Source organism: Cyclopterus lumpus, chromosome 12, assembly GCF_009769545.1.
Source record: "Cyclopterus lumpus isolate fCycLum1 chromosome 12, fCycLum1.pri, whole genome shotgun sequence".
Classification (NCBI taxonomy): Eukaryota; Metazoa; Chordata; class Actinopteri; order Perciformes; family Cyclopteridae; genus Cyclopterus; species Cyclopterus lumpus.
Window position 1 is genome coordinate 9910477 of NC_046977.1, and position 17789 is coordinate 9928265.

The window sequence follows — 17789 nt, forward strand, 5'->3', positions numbered from 1 at the left end:
GGGATCGGCAGAGTCGTTGATGTGGGGGGTGTGGAGCAGAGGAATGCGAAATTCATTGGGAAAACTTTCCCTGTGGACCAGTAAGAGGTGTGTATGCCAAATGGGATAATAGGATGATAACAGTCTTCAAGTGACCATACACTAAAGCATCCTAATGTCCGTTTTCATCAGGCTATTGGAGTAGATGAGAGTGCTGTTGGTTTGAATATTTTGCTTGAGGTGACCCCACCACATCCAATTACTGTCAAATAGTCTGTCACCTCCTTCACTCCCTCTGAGGTGTGAAAAGGACAAATGTATTCTGCAAAATACACTTCAATAAAAAAGCTTATGTGAGTTAGTCTGCCCTTAAGGGGTTTTAGAGACAAGCAGTGGTCCACAGAATAAAACTGAAGAAGATTTGTGGGGATTTGTTACACAACATCTCACCACGCATCAGGAAAACCTCAAAGAGAAAAGTTTGATTTGTCAGAAACGGTCTCCAACTAAAATCTCTAAGACCAAAATCAAAATAGAATAAGAGAATGTCAAATTCAATGTTTCTCAACCATTTTAAGGACATATATGTTTAATGGCAAGAGAACATGTTCATCCTTAGTGAATGACAATAATAATCATCACAATCAGTGGCCATATAGTGTCCATTGTTTTGCATTGTAATTGTAGGTCTCCAACAGGCCATTATGTGTAATTGTGAAATGCAGCACTGAGTGAGGTGCCAATGAGGTGCCAATCCAAATATAGATTGTATGAAAAAGAAAGAAAGAAATTGGATGAATATAAGCTAATTAGGCTGGCACATTAAATTGAGACCAGACATCAAACGATGGTTTGATTTGTTTCAGCATTTTAGCTTTTTCTTTTATGAACTATTTTGTGACATTATTTGTAAATGTATTTGATTTAAAGATAGGGGCGTTTCCCAGAGTTTCTCTACCCAATAGTCTAAATGTGGTTTTAGACCCTTTATAATTCTGATTTATTTTACTGGTACTTGTAATAAAATTAATGTTGAGTATCTTGTAATTGGTATTTGCTGAGGTGGAGTGAACTCTGGGTAGAATGAGACCAGATCTGGTAACAAAAAAATAAGATCAGATATAGAGGTCACTTATGTCCTTTCACGTCTGAATGTATCCAGATCAGTGTGTGTGTGTGTGTGTGTGTGTGTGTGTGTGTGTGTGTGTGTGTGTGTGTGTGTGTGTGTGTGTGTTTGTCTGTGTGTGCCATCTTCTCCAAGGTTCAGCACATCTCCTGTTGTTCAAGAAAGTTTTAGAATCCAGTCAGTTCTTGGATCACTTGCTCTTTTATGATTCACTATTTTCTTTATCGAGCAACAGCGTCCAGAAACTAAATAAAAATTCAACAGATCTTTTTCTGTAGCTACTCTCACTCTTCCCCTCCATGCTGCTTTTGTTAGCTGAACCCACCTCTTGCTCAAAGGTGTGTCTCTTTATCTCCTCACCTTCCCCAACTTCCTTTCCTGTCAGGGTGGACAGGGTGTAGTGTGTCCTTATTTTCCCCACATGCTTCCTTCAAGGATTAAAGGGCATTTCTGTTTAGTTTTTAGGTTCACAGTTGGGCCAAGCTTCCTCAGAGATTGAGTCAATATGTGGTCAAAGTGAGTTTAATTCCCTGCATGTCCAGCAGTTTAGTTGCACAAACAGGGATGAGCTAGAACCCTAAATGGATGCACTTGGTTACAAGATAGAGTGCTGTAGCATTTAAGAAGTGTATCTGACTTTTGAGTGTAGTCCAAGATTACAGTGCTTAGATCAGAAAAGGGTTTATTGTAGTACATTATGCATACTTTGAATTGGTGATTCAATGTGTCCCCTGGTGTCTTTAGGCAGCGACCCCATGATGTTTATAAACACTTAGTGATGGCAGAATTACCCCGTGTCAACAGGAAATGGCAATTACAGCTCCATCCGGTCTCCATTATGGCTCCACCGTCCGCTGGAACGCTTTCAAAATAGAGTATCTGAGCAAGCTGTTCTTTTGCTGATATGTTTTGTGATTTACAACATATTATATAGGTTAAATGTATTAAATTAATGCGGCTCAATTATATTTAAGTTTACAACATGTGATTTGCATGCAAAGATAATTTCCGTTCAAGTTCATTTTGACACTTATCGTTTATTAGGCCCAGCTTATGGTGAACTAATGAGGATTTGTTGACGACATGTTCCATTTATCTCAATAAAATAATGTATTGTACGTTACTTGGCTTGACTTCCAATCAGCTGCATCACCAGACTCTATTGCCACCTTTCTTCTTTCTCTTTTTATCTAAAATGTAGCAGCGATTTCTGAATGTCAATCACTAATTTCTGCTAACTGTGTGTAGGCAGTGGTCCCATCAACGGGCCCCTGACGGTTGTCATCTCCTTAGCATTTCATGCGTGACCATGTCTGGCTCCATTTTCTTTGGAGTGGATAAAGACCTCACCTCACATAGCCGGCTGTGGGCAACTCCACGCTCAGGCATTATAGAGATAGATTAATTCCTATACAGTATCCCAACAGGTGACACATGGTAAAGGATTGACTAGTCACCTTCACAGTATGCTCTTGTTGATTTTTAATGTTGTTATATTGATTATTTTTCTACATTACGCAAGTGTCTCAGCATAAGCAACAGTGAGGCAGGGGGTGGTTAGAGGAACACTCCAGGGCCGTCATTAGGAGAAAAGTATTATCTAATGGCACAGAGGATCAACTACTCAACTATATTAAGGGCTCCTGCAGACCTGCCTTTATGGATTACTACAGATTTAGTTATAGCTAGTGTGGCACAGCAACTCACAGGAATGAGAGATTATTAATGAAGTTCACCTCAGTGACACCATGCACTGCGTCAGAGCTTTACCGAGACAATAATGACTTGTTTTTTTATTCAATGGCTTTCACATTAAACATCGTCGTTAAGTATTTTAACAATACAGCTATATCCGGATGACTGACAGATCACATTATACAGTGTTAAATCGTTCACTGATGATGACTAATTTAGACTGTTCAATGAATCTGCACATCAATTACAGTCTCAACTATACATTCTCTGCTTACCCAGATGCATAACGTGTCTTTGACAATGGCCACATATATGTCTTAATAACACCTGTGCAATATGACACAATCCAATACAGCAGCCCCGCAATCAGTACTGCCGAGAGGCTTAATGTCCAGCGTTGTTGAAACCTGTCCAAAGGGAGTCCATTCAGCTCAGAAGTCCTTGTGTGTTTTTTTATAGAGAAAGGTGCCACTTTTACATTGTAAAATGCCATTTGTTTTATTGTTTACTATTGTGCAACTTAAATACAAGAGCAAACTTTACAGTAAATGCGAGGTGATGACGGCACATCAGACATTGTTTCCAGTGATGAATCAAGACACCGACACTTTTGCAGTTATTCTTTCATAGTCTGGAAATTGTTTTGACACACCTCGCTGCTTCCTCTTGGTGATGCATTTGCTTCACGTCCTCTTCCTTTTCCTGTTCTCCATCCATGCTTCATGCTGATTTATTTGTACTAAGAATGAAGAGCCGGCTGCACTTATTCTGCATTATCCTTTATCTAAACTGCAGTGGTCACATGCTACATAATACGCAGTGCACATCTCAAGTCTCTATTGATGATTATTACAGCTAGAAATACCAGGGCTGCCCCAAGTCATCATCCCAACCATCTGGAGGCAGTATGAGTGGTTTGGGTGTTCAATATGAAACAGACTGTGGTTTAGGAGAGGCTTTTCCCCATCCTTGAGTAGTGAGACCACACACTATTGTGAAACTGTTATATGTCTTACTCTTTATCCATCTTCAGTAGAGTTTAAAGGTGTTGTACATATTAATATGTGTGGATTTGATGGTGGATGTGGCCTGATTCGGGTGTGTGTATATTTATCAGAATTTACCATCGCACAAGTGATATACACACATTGGTTTTGTCGATTAAAAACACGTCCACATTGTTGAGGGAATATCAGATAGTTTTCCGGTGTAAAACCTCATTTTGATTTCTCATAAAAGTTAAACAAGAAAAATATAGATATCATCATTGCTGGATGTATGTAATCTAATGTTTCGTTTTATTTGAAGTACGCTTTACTGCTTGCTTCCAACCACCAGAGGGCAACACACACACACACACACACACAATTATAGTTGTCACAACAGTAACAACTATAATTTCCCATTATGATGCATTTTTTATAATACTTTTATAATTGTTCTTAGTTGAGTCACATACATCTTATTTATGTGTTACTGCTGTGTGAAAGCATCATCTGACCTGATCATCTGTAGTACAAGTTAACTATACAGTTTATACATTTCATTTGTTGCCATTCTGTCACTGTTGGCATATTAATAAGTTGGATGTCATATGGTCTGCACGTGTCTGTATTTTGCATCTGGAGTAATGCACAGCATGTCTTTCCACCCAACATGGAATTGGAGGAATTGAATGAGTGTAATTGAGTATGATCATAAGATACAGATCAGTGATCGAAAGATATTCATGGCATTGCAATGAGAGATGATGCTCTCATATTGCAGGTATAGTTTTGCTCTATTTTTAAAAACAATAAATTTAGTAAGAGTATCTCACTGCACGAGACAACTAGCACACATTCCATTACTGTTAGACTCACTGAAGTCTTTTGTGACCTTGAACAGGATCCCAAAGGTTTGTCGTTACAAATTAACAACATAGTTATGCAAAGGCTCACCTGGCCACTTATGCACCTTAAGCTGTATCCAATCACACTTTTATGGTTCAATATCAACAGCAAATTCATTTATGTGTCGTCCTCTCATCTCTTCTCGGTTTTTCTTTTTTTAACTTAAGCTTTATTTGACCAGGATGGAGATCAAAAGTCTTTTTTTTCAATGGAGTCCTGGCCAAGGTAGGCAGCGGCACAGGATTTCTGACGATACAGTAGAGGATCAGAGTTCAGATATGCGATGGATATACTGTCTCTTGACGTCAGGATGTCATGATAAAGAGATGCCTTATATGGAGCTTTACTACCACCTAGTGGATCCTGAAGCACAGCACCTCCTGCAGATGTACAGTATTGTCGTGGAAGATGTAGGTGGTCCAAGGTGGGCCCCTCCAGTTGTAAATAGTGTTCTGACACGTGTGTGACCGCTCCGGTGTCTGTGACCTCTCACCCCTGAAAGCTTAGCTTTACCACCTGGGGGTGGACTGTTCTTGATCTTGCGGCACCTCCAGCAGGCTGGCACACAGCTCTCTCACTCAGTCGCCATGTAAAGAACCCCAAGGTCCACTTTATCGTGCACGCACATACAATTACATGTGTGTGTGCACGGCCCTTTTCAGTAAAAAGCTCCATTACAAAGGTATTTGACGTTGAGGGTTTTTGGGACTTTTCTGAGTGGCTCATGTTTCTAAGTGTTACTTTTATATCCTTGCTTGTTACAGAGTTTGTTTATATTAAAAAATACCTCAGATAAAACACTGTCGCATTCAAAGTTGAAGCATATGCACCTCCGTGTAAATTATGCGTATTTAGGTCTCCCGTTGTTCAAATCTTTGCGTAGTGTGTCTGGTCCGCTGTCATGTGTTTCACCTCCATCGTTTGATTGGTTATATTCTGAGGATGCATCATTTTTCCGCAGTGCAAGTGAAGGCTTGTCTCGACATCAGTGTAAATAGGACTCAACACAGTAAAACTGGCTTTAGCTGTTGTTTATTTTGGGCTTAAGCACATCTGGGGTGTGTTATGACTATAAGGCCCTCTCTTCCCTTCAGATCCTCACACAAACACTCTCCCTTTCTCTCTCTCTCCCTCTTGCATTGTGCGAAATAACAGAAGCTGTCATTAAAGCTATGAAATGTCTTGAAGTCCGACATACAAGTGGGATTTTGCATGTAGGTACTTTGAAAAGGACAGATGGTGACATTGGGCGATATAAAAACCAGGTGTGGTATTCAGTGGGCGGTCCTCAGGTGCGTCTTTTCAATATCTGCACGGAGAAGCATGATATCACTGTTTGATGAGCTTCTTCGTCTGCAGCATCATTTCTTTTCCTCCTCCGTGACACCTCAGACCCCCCCACTCTATTCACTCTCACTGCCTTACAAACACCCAACAGAGCCATCATATACAACCCTTTGATCAGTTTTATCTCTCACTTTAGTATTGTTAAAAAAAAAAGATACGGCACCAACAAAGGGCCAAAATGTGTCTCACTCCCACTGCCTAGCCTCGTCTCTTTCTCATTATCTATTCTCTTTTATTCCCTTGTCCACATGCAGTACAGAACAATGCCGCGCAGGCGGACAGGGTGGAGGCTCATGACAGGAGTGGTAACACGATGACACACCAAAGGCCAGGTGAGTGAAATCCCCCTCCACACTGGGACATGTGTCACAATCCAGCCGTGTCTCCAGCCTCTTTTGTGGTCTCGCGTCTCTCTCTTCTTTGGCTCTCTACGCCTCCGGCCATAACGATAAAGCTCCCATCTGCTGTGGGGACACGGGTCTTTCTCTCTCTGAACTGATCCCTCACAGCGGTTTCCCCTTTGTCAGATATGCCGATCGCGTTTCACTTTTGACACCTCTCTGTTTTACACTTGCGACAGGTACGAAGGTTCTTCTGTTCTCGGAAGAAATGTATTGGAAATGTGATAGTCATCTCCTTCCAAAGCGGTGCCCTCTGCGCCCTTGTTCCCCTGCAAACTGTATTTTTTTTAAAGAGCAGAAAAACAGTTCTAAAGGAATGCATGAGTGTGTTGATCCCCACTAAGAGTTGGATAATTGACCCTTCGGCTGACCTTTTATTCACCACAAAAGGTGGAACTCTAAACTTGCCTAACAGGAAATTACATTTACTGTATTCTCTAACGTTTTAATACACAGTCTGCAAGATTGTAGCATCCTCTTTTATATCTAAAGTATGTTTCCATGGATCTGCCCGGCTATCTCTCTATCTATCACCTGTCTGGCTATCCTTACAGCCATATATCTATCTATCCGTCACATCCATTTGTGAGACTGTCGTTCATTCATAGTGCTCTCAGCTGCTTCAGTGCGTCAACGGTGTTGCTGGTGATTCTTCACACAAACTTTGCACATGCCAATTGTTAGTAACATGAACCGCCTCAGCATCCTAACCTGCAGTGAGATCGCCTGTCACAGGTCAAAGAGACAGCTGTAGTGTTTTCAGACTCGGGCTTAAACTGATAAAGTGTCTTGGAATGGGACTGATTTGTGATATGAGGCCAGATTATCTTGTTACAGTCATGATAAAGTTCATGTGTTGTCATGCATCCCACCAGCCTCCAAAAGTCTGTCGTCAAAGCCCTCTTAAATAAAATCCCAGGATTGTGATCAAATGAAAGTGTGTTAATGGACTAGATCTCTTTTTCTTAGAAGGGAGACAAAAGTATGCCCTGAGCAATTCAATGTCTGACACCTGAACCTTGACCTATGAACCCAAGTGTATGTCTCCAGATACTTCAGCTATCAGGTAGACTCAAAACACCGAATGAAAAGAGTTTGAAATGTTCTCTCGGCCCTGAATGACTCACTGCCTTGCCGCGGACAAACACTTCTTGTCCTTGGAGCCAAACACCATAGTGATTACCAAATAAACCTGACCTCCATTTCCTGATAATGATGATAACGTGCAGAATTCTCACAGCTTCCTTTTTTCCTAATCACCTGCTCTTTATCAGCAGCTCACACTGTGAAGTGTCATCAATACTTCCAGTACTCCGGCACATCTACACAGGTGTGTACAGTGTGTCCCGATTCATTTCTATTAATCTCTCCTTCTTCTTCTTCCTTCATCTTTCCTCCCTCTTAAAAAAAGGGTAAATCATTTCTCCATCAAGGTATTAAATTAGTTTTGCGTGGAGTCGGATAGCGTGTTTACGTTCTTGTTAATAAGATACAATATCCACCAAGGTTATAATAAACAGTTTAATTAGTTCATATCACATTACAGCTGATTGGATCCAGGATCCAAGGATCCTCCTTTACAATAAGTAGCTATCGCTAATTTATTTGACCTTGGAAGTAAATAAACACTGCAAGTCAACTTTCCCATAACCTCTATTCCCAAGTGAACTGATTAGATTATCTTGGTATTACATCCAATTGTCTCCTCGTAAGCTCTACTCTGTTTGTTATTGTAAGCCCTTTGTTATGTGCTCTTCATGAAACAAAGTTCAAGGTTGCCGCCACATTTGACTCACCTCTCTGTTCATTACAAGACCAACTGAGCAGTGTTTGTCTAGTGGCGTGACTGGATATTAATACGTGCTAATACTTCTTATACTCAAGTCCATGTTGGAGTGGTAATGTCATTTAAAAGCAGTGAAATATGAAACACAGGAAAATGCCACATCCCATTTAGCATAATCATGAGACATATTTCTCAGGGCTGGTAAAGTTCATCCTCATCTGTCCTTAATGGGTTTAGATGGCCGGCAGAACCAGGAGTTTATACATTTGAACACGGGTGGCCTCAGTTAAAGTCTGAACTTCTAACCCCGGCAGTGTGAGAGCCTTGTTCTACACACGGAGGTGTGCATTGTGGACTCTGCATGCAGTATTGCAGTGTGGGCGTGCGACTTTGTGTGTGTGTTTGTGAGCATTATTGTACAATGCAGGAGTATAACTTCAGCGTGGAGGGAAAAAGTCAATCGATTTAATGGGAATAATTTACCATAAAGCAATACTTGGCAAGTTATAAACCATATTTAAATTAGTTAGAAGTATTAGAATCCCGGACTCATTGATGCAGAGTTTGTATAATATGCTTAGGTGTCTGTGTGTACGGTGTAATTATAAAATGTCTGATGTGTGAAAAGTCCTTTTTTGTTGGTCTCACAATACAGTTGTTCTTCATACGGTAACAGACTATTTCTCTGTGTACATATATGTAAATATATATATATATATTTACATATATGTACACATATATATTATATATATATATATATATATATATATGTACACATATATATATTATATATATATATATGTACACATATATATATATATATATATATATATATATATATATATATATATATATATGTACACATATATATAAAGAAAATAAATAAATTAACCAAGGGAAATGTTTTTCTCTCCTCTGAATGAATTTGTGTATCAGATGATTAATCTGAGGGCAAGATTCCTCTCTCAGATTCACAATTCAAACAATTTTCAAGGTGACTTCCCTACGTGATTTACATCAAAGTGGCCATGTGGTCATGCGGCTCTGATCAACTGTCCAGTCTGCTGAGAGAGACATAATATCCTCTGGGTATTACTGACGGGGTGCAAGATGTGTGTGTCTGTGCCTCAGTGTGTGCATCTGTTGTCCACTGTATGCATTTGTGTGTGTTTGTGTGTGTCACTGTGCCTGTGTGAGCGCGCACATTTACACACAGGCCCACGTGTATGAGTGTGAATGTGTATGTGTGTCACAGTGTATTTATGTAAGCGGCTGACATAAATACATCAAGGGGAACACACAGCTGTCCAGTGCCATGTTTCTTAGGGGTTAGGACCTGAAATGGACTGTGGGACTGTTCCTCTTGTTGGGTCACTTCATTTTAAGTTCCTTTCAGTGAACTTGATTCCCGGCCCGAGCCTGTGCCAGACTGTCGTCTCGTGCTTTCTACAATGAATTTTCAGCAGTAAAGGAAATGGGGACTTAGCAAGTCCCACTGCACAGCCACCGGATGGCTGCGGTGAAAGGGACCTGCTCTGATCTCAACACATACCAGGCTGGATTAGAACAGGGAACCAGAGCAGAAACAGGATCTGACCCTCTCTGCTATCACTCTCTAACCCTGCCGCTCCTTCCCAAAGACATCCTCAACACTTCCTTCTCCAATTAGAGTGACCTTGTTACGTTGGGGACAGGGGAGCTTTGTGAAAGTAAAGACGCAGCTTTGTGTACCACACTTTTAGCAGAGCTGTCCAGCGAGCAGGCCTGGAGACTGGAGGTTATAATCAAAATAGCTCAGTTCCAATCTGTAAACTGATACAGCTACGCAAGGCAAACGGACAACCAGCAACGTAACCGTGTCCCTTCCCCAAGGGAGCTTCTCATCATTGCCCAGTGGTTGTGATCAGCACTTCGCCAGGCCTGTTGGTTTAGTAACACAGTAAGAGGAGGCCCTGGCGGACACTCTTTGAATGCTCAAAACCGTAAAGCCAGCAAAGAGACTGACACTGTGCCACCTTTGGGAGGAGCGCTACTACCCCACATGTCCAGTCTTCGATGAGGGGCGCCACTGACAGCTGCCAAAGGTCAGGGGTCAAAGTCATGCCAGGTAGATATCAGCGGTCAGGATTACAGGCTGCCGAGGTGCAGGCAGTGAGAGATGCTGGAGGGCTGAATTTAAAGAGTTGAGCAACTCTATCAAGCCTAACCACAGCCCATCCTCGGTGTGTCTATAGACGTAGTGTTGTGTGTATGTTTGGACACACCGCCGACCGCACAATATAGAATACATGCACGCGTATCCTCTGAAATTCCTTAATTCAATCCATCTTTTGTCATGCAGGCAGCTGAATGCAGACATGCCTGGAGGTCTTCAGGGTTGGGACGGTGGCCAAGACGTCCCAACCAAGTGCATCTCAGAGTCAATCTATGCATCTAGGGAAAATATCTTTTAGCACAAAATTTAAATTTAAAAAAGCAGGGAGCAGTGTCGTAAATGCTTACAGGTCAATAACTTTCTCATCACTTTACTCCACTTGAAGGATCTTGAATTCATCATTTCCATCATGGGCCAATGAAGTCAGTGGTCTGTGGGAGCGAGGTTTCTGGAATCCGATTTGCTCATGAGGTGATAATTCCACCTGGACCAATAATAAGCTGTTCACACAGTGTGCAGCTATTTACAGGCTATTGCGATTTATTGACAAGCTGAGCCTTGATGTAGCATTGACCCGAAGAGGGAAACAGAGTTGAATCAACTTTTCGAATCAGACCTCACAGTTGACAAGAAAGACAAATTACTGTGAATAGCTCAGCCTTCCGTTTACACTGTACACTCCAAAGTGTACATGATGTAAATATAAGTAGTGAAAGGAGCCTAGAAGGACATGTGGGTTTTTAAATGGCTCCCACTCTCTACACATGTGGTATCTGTGTCTGAGAGATTTAACCTTCCTTACTTCCTCCCTTCTATTTATAACAGTGTCATAGTCCTGCCTGCACTTTAATAGTACCAAGTGATCTCATTTACACACACTCGCTCACACGCAAAGTCAAACACACATACTCCAGCAAGCACATACTTTTGACTGCATACAATCTGTGTGTGAATGATGCCAACAAATACTCATAAAATGTTTGAGCAATGACTGAAACAGATGGATATACTGCTCCGAATGCCACAATGGCTGGGCATTTGGCGGCGCGCCACATCGGAATTGTAGCATGTCCTAATGGATCAGCTGAAAGCTATGTGAATCCTTCAGTATCTGCCCTGCCTACCTGCTCTCTGTGTCTCCGTCTCTGTGCCAAGGTTGATCCGGGGCTCTGTGCCCGCTGACAGCTGAGCTCACTCTGGCAGACAACCGGCACTCCTGCACACAACTACATGCAGAATACATAATGAGAGCCCACTGTCATGATTGGCAAAAGGACAATGATGTGGAGTTTGAGCTGCCATGCATTGGGTGGACACAGTGAAAGGAGAATCTCTTAAAGCAATCCTAAAAACCCCTGACATAAGTTAAGACCGGGTTTCCTCGCTACTTAATATATCAGAAGGTTCAATTTGCTATATAAAAAATTGAACCTTCTGATATATATAGACAACAAATAGACAAATAACAGTCTGTAGATGATTGTGCAATTGAGTCACGTCCTTCATCCTCAGTGTCATTAGCCTCATACTGTATTTATTTCAGTGCTCTTGCATTGGACTACTTCACATTTTATTGGTGTTTCTGTCTTTGTGTCGCATACCGCTCATCAAACTGTCATGAATGGCTTGAATCTGTGCAGACTTAATTCAAACACACGACACACATCATGAAATCTGCATGACGTCGCTCTGACTGTTAAAGATGCTCGATAGAAGAGTCGACATTTCTATTGACTCCACATGGTTCTCAACATGGCGACACTCGGATTACAACACACACAGTGGCTTCATTCTCTTTTTTTATTAAGATGGCATTACGGCACTTTATCTTTACATAGGAAATAGTTATTTGCTGCATTATTAATGCTCTGAATGTTGTATAGAGAAGAAATAATAAATAATATTTGATATTGAAGATACAATTGAAACAAACTAAATTAACTTGTTACAACATTTGCAACAGATCGTTCACTATATACACCTATTCAAGACAGTATCTGGTCTTCCTTTTGTTCTGCTTTGAACAACAAGAGGCTAGACATTTTTCATGCGTCATTATCTAATTTTACTCAATGACTTCAATAACCACACACAGTCCCTGCTGCTTTTTCAAAGTAAACTGCAGAGCAGAGGTATAAACCAGTCACTGTCATGACCCTAGACCTATTCTGACATGACATGTGCTTGCAGTGTATAATTCTGGGGGGAAAGTCCAAATAAAAACATGCCACTCTTTGGCCATGAAGGGATGCAGCTGGTGTGCAACAATATCTATGTATTGTATTCCAAAAGGTACTCACTGGGTACCGACAAGTGAAAGTGAAAGATGTCCCACACCAGCAACACCAGTCTGCACTGTGCACGTGACCCAGTCACCAGCATGTTGCACAACAACTAGATCTTGACAAAAATGTTTTCTTAAATGGAAACAACTCAAGACAAGAAAGCATGAATATAAAACCACACTGTGAATAGTGTTTTGATTAATATATATATATATATATATATATATATATATATATATATATATATATATATATATATATATATATATATGTATATGTGTGTGTGTGTATATACATGTAATTGTAATTGTTTTGACAAGAAACACTTGAAATTATGAAGAAACTTGCAAATGACAAGGTAGTCACATATAAACATATTTAAACCATACTTTGGTTTTTTCATTTTTCTTATAAATATATATCATAGTTTCTGTACAGTTATAAACTACAGTTAGATGTGGAGCAAAGTTTTTATGTACAATTGACCGGCAACATACTGATGAAGTTGGACTCTTAGGATCTCTTGAGACCTTTGGAACTCAACACGTTAATCATGTAGATCACAAAATGCTTTTAATGAATTGTTGTTATTCTGAGGTTTACTTTTTATGTTTTTTTTAACCAGTAAATTATATTTAATGAATTTTCCTCCTGAGGGACTCATGCATAGTGTGTTGAAATGTTTTACTCATCAAAGAAGAACCTTGTGAAGTTGGAATGAACCATATTAAACAAGCCTACAGATGTCCCACTTTTATTGCACCGTACATGCAATAGTTACTCATGCAATCATTTGTTTCATATTAGGTTTAATTAAGCTGAAACAGCTGCATTGATCTGGATTGTGTGTCTGATTATCGTTATACCTTCATAAACACTTTGGGTAGTCCCTGTTATTATGATTATGTTATTACGAGGGCCTGCCATCGCTGTGTGGAGGCGTGACATCAAACATTAAGGTGCTTGTCCAGTCCGTCAGTGGCACAGATGATGAAAGAGGGCTCTTCTGTGCGAGTGACGCGTCTCTTCCTTACAACCCATGTGGTGGTGATTCGTTCAGCTTACTCATGTTTCTCCTCCAAACAAATTCATATTTATTAATGTCACTCAAGCATTCGGCTCAGGGGACTGATGACTCCCCTTCGACTGCGCTCTCGCATAAAGGAACTCTGTGAGATGGTTCTATTTTCGGTGACCATTATCTTCTCAGCTCTGCCTGTGAGACAGAGGAGGGTCACAGAGGGATCCTCTGGTGACACGTACGACTGCACGATGATATCAATAAACAATACGGCCCCTGTCTGTCATATCTCTGAGCAAGCTGTGTCTGAGCCGTCATATGCGTGACGTGTAAAAACATCTATGTGAGATCTGCTCCAGTCATTTATCTTCTGCCACCAAACAGACATCGACGGTCACAATGATGCGGAAAATGAGCAGCCATCACGGACTGTTGTTTTCAATGCAATTTTCTTTTTGTATCGATTATCTCTCTGATCATTTTTCCAATTAATACTTTTTTCTATAAAATGTTAGTGTAAAATGTCAGTTTCACAATCAGTTTCCTAAAGCCCAAGGTGACGTCTTAATATTGCTTTTTATCTTCATTGCCCCATTATCATAGATAGTATCATAATGTTGCTGATTAGTCATTTCTGATAATTAACTGACTCATTTTAATTGGTTTCAGCGTTGTGATATTCCTCTAGTGTTTTCCATGCATGAATATTAATAGCCATATAACATTGAATAAGACATTTATAACTTGAATACAGTATATGCAGTACAATGTTGTATTAAATGTTGCACTGTATGTTTATTTATCAGTCATGCTTTCCATATATTACCATTTACTATACAATACGTGTTATATAATCAGTATCTAGCCTCTCTTTATAGAAGAACTTAAAATAACCTTGAAGAACCACACAGAGACCTGAAACTCTGCTTTCAAGTTACTCAATATTGTTTTCATAATGTAATGTAATGCCAGTTGATATTACATTCGTGTTTTTGAGCTTGTTTATATAAGTATGGTTTCCTTTCATTCATTCTTTTTAACTGTGTATTCCTGTGCAGGGTAAATAGGAGCCTGGAGGCTATCCCAGCATGCACTGGCATGACAAAATTGCAAAGAATTGTTTTATGAAAGAATTTATATTCCGGTTGAACCCCGTTTATTCATTTGATTTGTATAAATCTAGTTATAGTGTAGCTGAGTTGTCCACTTACCCTGAACCAGTGAGATGCTTCAGTGAGGGCAAGAGGGCAAAGAGAATTATGACTGATGTGAAGGATCCCCTAAATCACAGGAACTGTGCTCATTAGTATGATATGACCCCCTTTAATATTAAGGACAATAATATAAAATATATATAATTATTACTGATAAAAATACAGACTATTCCAATTGCATTGCAATGTTAAGACATTAGTGTGTCTAATTAAAATAGTTTAGAAGGGAAAGGAAAGTTGAAGAGGATCTGTTCCTGTAACAGCAGGACAGTAATAACAGAAGAATGTCAGCATGGAATCTGGGTCCTATAGACTCACCATCAACTTATTCTAAATACCAGAGATAAATGTGCCACTGAACAGACACTCCTAGTTACATAAACCTGGAGTGGAATACATAAGCTATATGAAATGAGGTGAAAGTTGGGGTTAAGTAAACATAAACATACAAAGACAAATTATATAAATTCAGATGTTTCTATCACAACAAACACAATATTAGTAGGTGTCAGTTAATACAATAAAAACCATGTGAGAACATGACGGAAAGGAATCCATACAATTAGGACTTGGCTCAGTACATGCAGATACTTTAAGAATGGGTAGGGCGCACATAAATGCTTGAAAGAAAACATGTATTGACAAGAAGCTTCAGCTCACGAGCATACACATATCCATGAGCCTAAATACAACTGAATGACAGATAAGTCAGCGTGGATTTAAAGTGTCAATGCTGGGATTTCTCTCCAGCCATCTTTAGCAGCATTTTCACGTGTTAAATTAAAACCAGAAAGCTTCTCGGAAAAAGCAAGCGTTTAGTTGTTGGAAGGAGTCGGTCTCTTCTGGCACATGGATACAACAATGTGTGTGATTCTTAAAAGCACACTGGGGTAAGCTTGTGGAATTCAGTTGTGCAGAAGATGAAAGGCGAGTGTACAGCTTGTAAATCATGAAGGGTGATGGAAAGCCTTTCTCGGGTGCCACATCTTAGCCGGTTCAGAGTCCTTTTTTTTGTGTGGTCTGTGTGCGGTATTGCTCCAGGCTCACCTTGACAAGAAAGTGCTTATTGAATGACCAGATACTCCCATGAGTTGCATGTGTAATAAACCTGGAGTGGAATACATTGCCAACATATAGGCTAACACACTCTGCCCCAAATGCTCCTCTTTGCGTATTTACAAGTATGTTCTAGTAAATAGCAAAGGGAAGTGGGACTCCAATGTGAGATGCGTGTGGCCATCAGACGGAACATGACACCGGCGCGCAAAAGAGAGCGCGGAGATCAGGTTGGAAACATGCATCGCAACAGAACATCTCCAAATCGCATTCCGCGTATACTGAAATCTAATCCGAGGACATCAGGATGTGTGACATAATCCTCAAGACATCTGAAAACTGCGCTTCTCTGAACGGGGGCTCCAGGGGTGGTTTGGAGAAATATTTGTGGACCTCTGTTTGCTCTTGCGGGGATATATAAGGGGCGGACACCAACTGCCCCAAACGTCAGAGCGCACTCAACTATAAATCTCTCCAAACTGCGCTCTGCGCGCGGTGCGGTGTTATGCGCAGACATCTGTCCCGCTTCAGTCCAGTATGAGGACAACGCGTGTGGAAACTCTTCGAGCTGCATAGACGCGGAGAAATGGAGAATAAATACCCCGATCGGTGTTGTTTACCATGTCAAGATACTGTCACGTGTTGGCGACTATGAATATTTAACGCGGTTCTGGATATAACGGAGCTTTAACTGTTTTTATCAAGAGCATTCTTGCCTCCTGGGAAACCGATTCGTGGAGCTTGTGCGCCTTTGCTTATTGCACCGGAGACGCCGATGTCTTCATTGAACTCGTCTCAGTCGGAGATGGTGGGACTCTCTCGGATTTCCAACGTGGAAACGTAGCATCCAATTAATCAGCGACTGCAACTGTACCCCGTAAGGCGCAGTGGCACTTGGTACGCTCTCTTCAACGCCCACCTTTGGACTCCAAAGTGTGGGAAGACGCGTGGTTTTGCCGGATCGTAGAATGAAAAAACTGGTGTGGAATTTCAGCTTTTTATTTCTGTCGGGACGTGGACCGACTTTGAACTCGTTTTAAGGACATTTTCGGATTGCGGTTGCTGAACGATTCAAGCAGCTGATTCAGCTTTGGACACTAACTAAGACGCGTTTTCTCTTTTGGATTTTAACACCAAGCAGCCACGCGAGTTTCAGGTCTGCATGGGCCATATTTAAGGTAAGTGGAGCAACATATTTTTTTTTCATTTGAGAGTTAAAAAATAAAATATCCTCAGATTATTTGTTTGCCCAATATGAGCCGCACTTTAGGAAATTTCGGAGAAATAGAAAAATCAAAATCAAAATGCAGCTCGTGCATTTGTTAGGACTTTTGCACGGCATTTTAAGCACAGTATTTATCCATGCATAGCTGTTTAGGTTTACTGCAGACTCAACATGCCATTAGGCAGAGTCACGTAAGCTTTGGGGATCGCCATCTGGCCAACTCACACCATTATTTAGGCTATCGTTGCCAACACGCTTTGTGCGTGCTTTAACCAGCGCATTTTTGTGTAAGGCGCACCCTCGGAGCCTCATTACAAGAGCTCGCCTGATATCACAACAACATGAATATATCATCTAATAATCCTGAGTAGGCGGCTGCTGGTAATTTTAAAACAACAGTACTTTTACGCACATATTTACGCATGAGTATTTATTACATTAGTTATATATGTCTCTCTTGACACTATCAAGTACTACCATATTTATTTGTGATGAACTGGTAGGTTTACTCTGATATTCATATTTACAACTAATTCCACTATGAGACAGCGACGAAGTGGAGTTCAAAGCCTCTTGGCATGATGACACAGTTATTAATACAAAATGA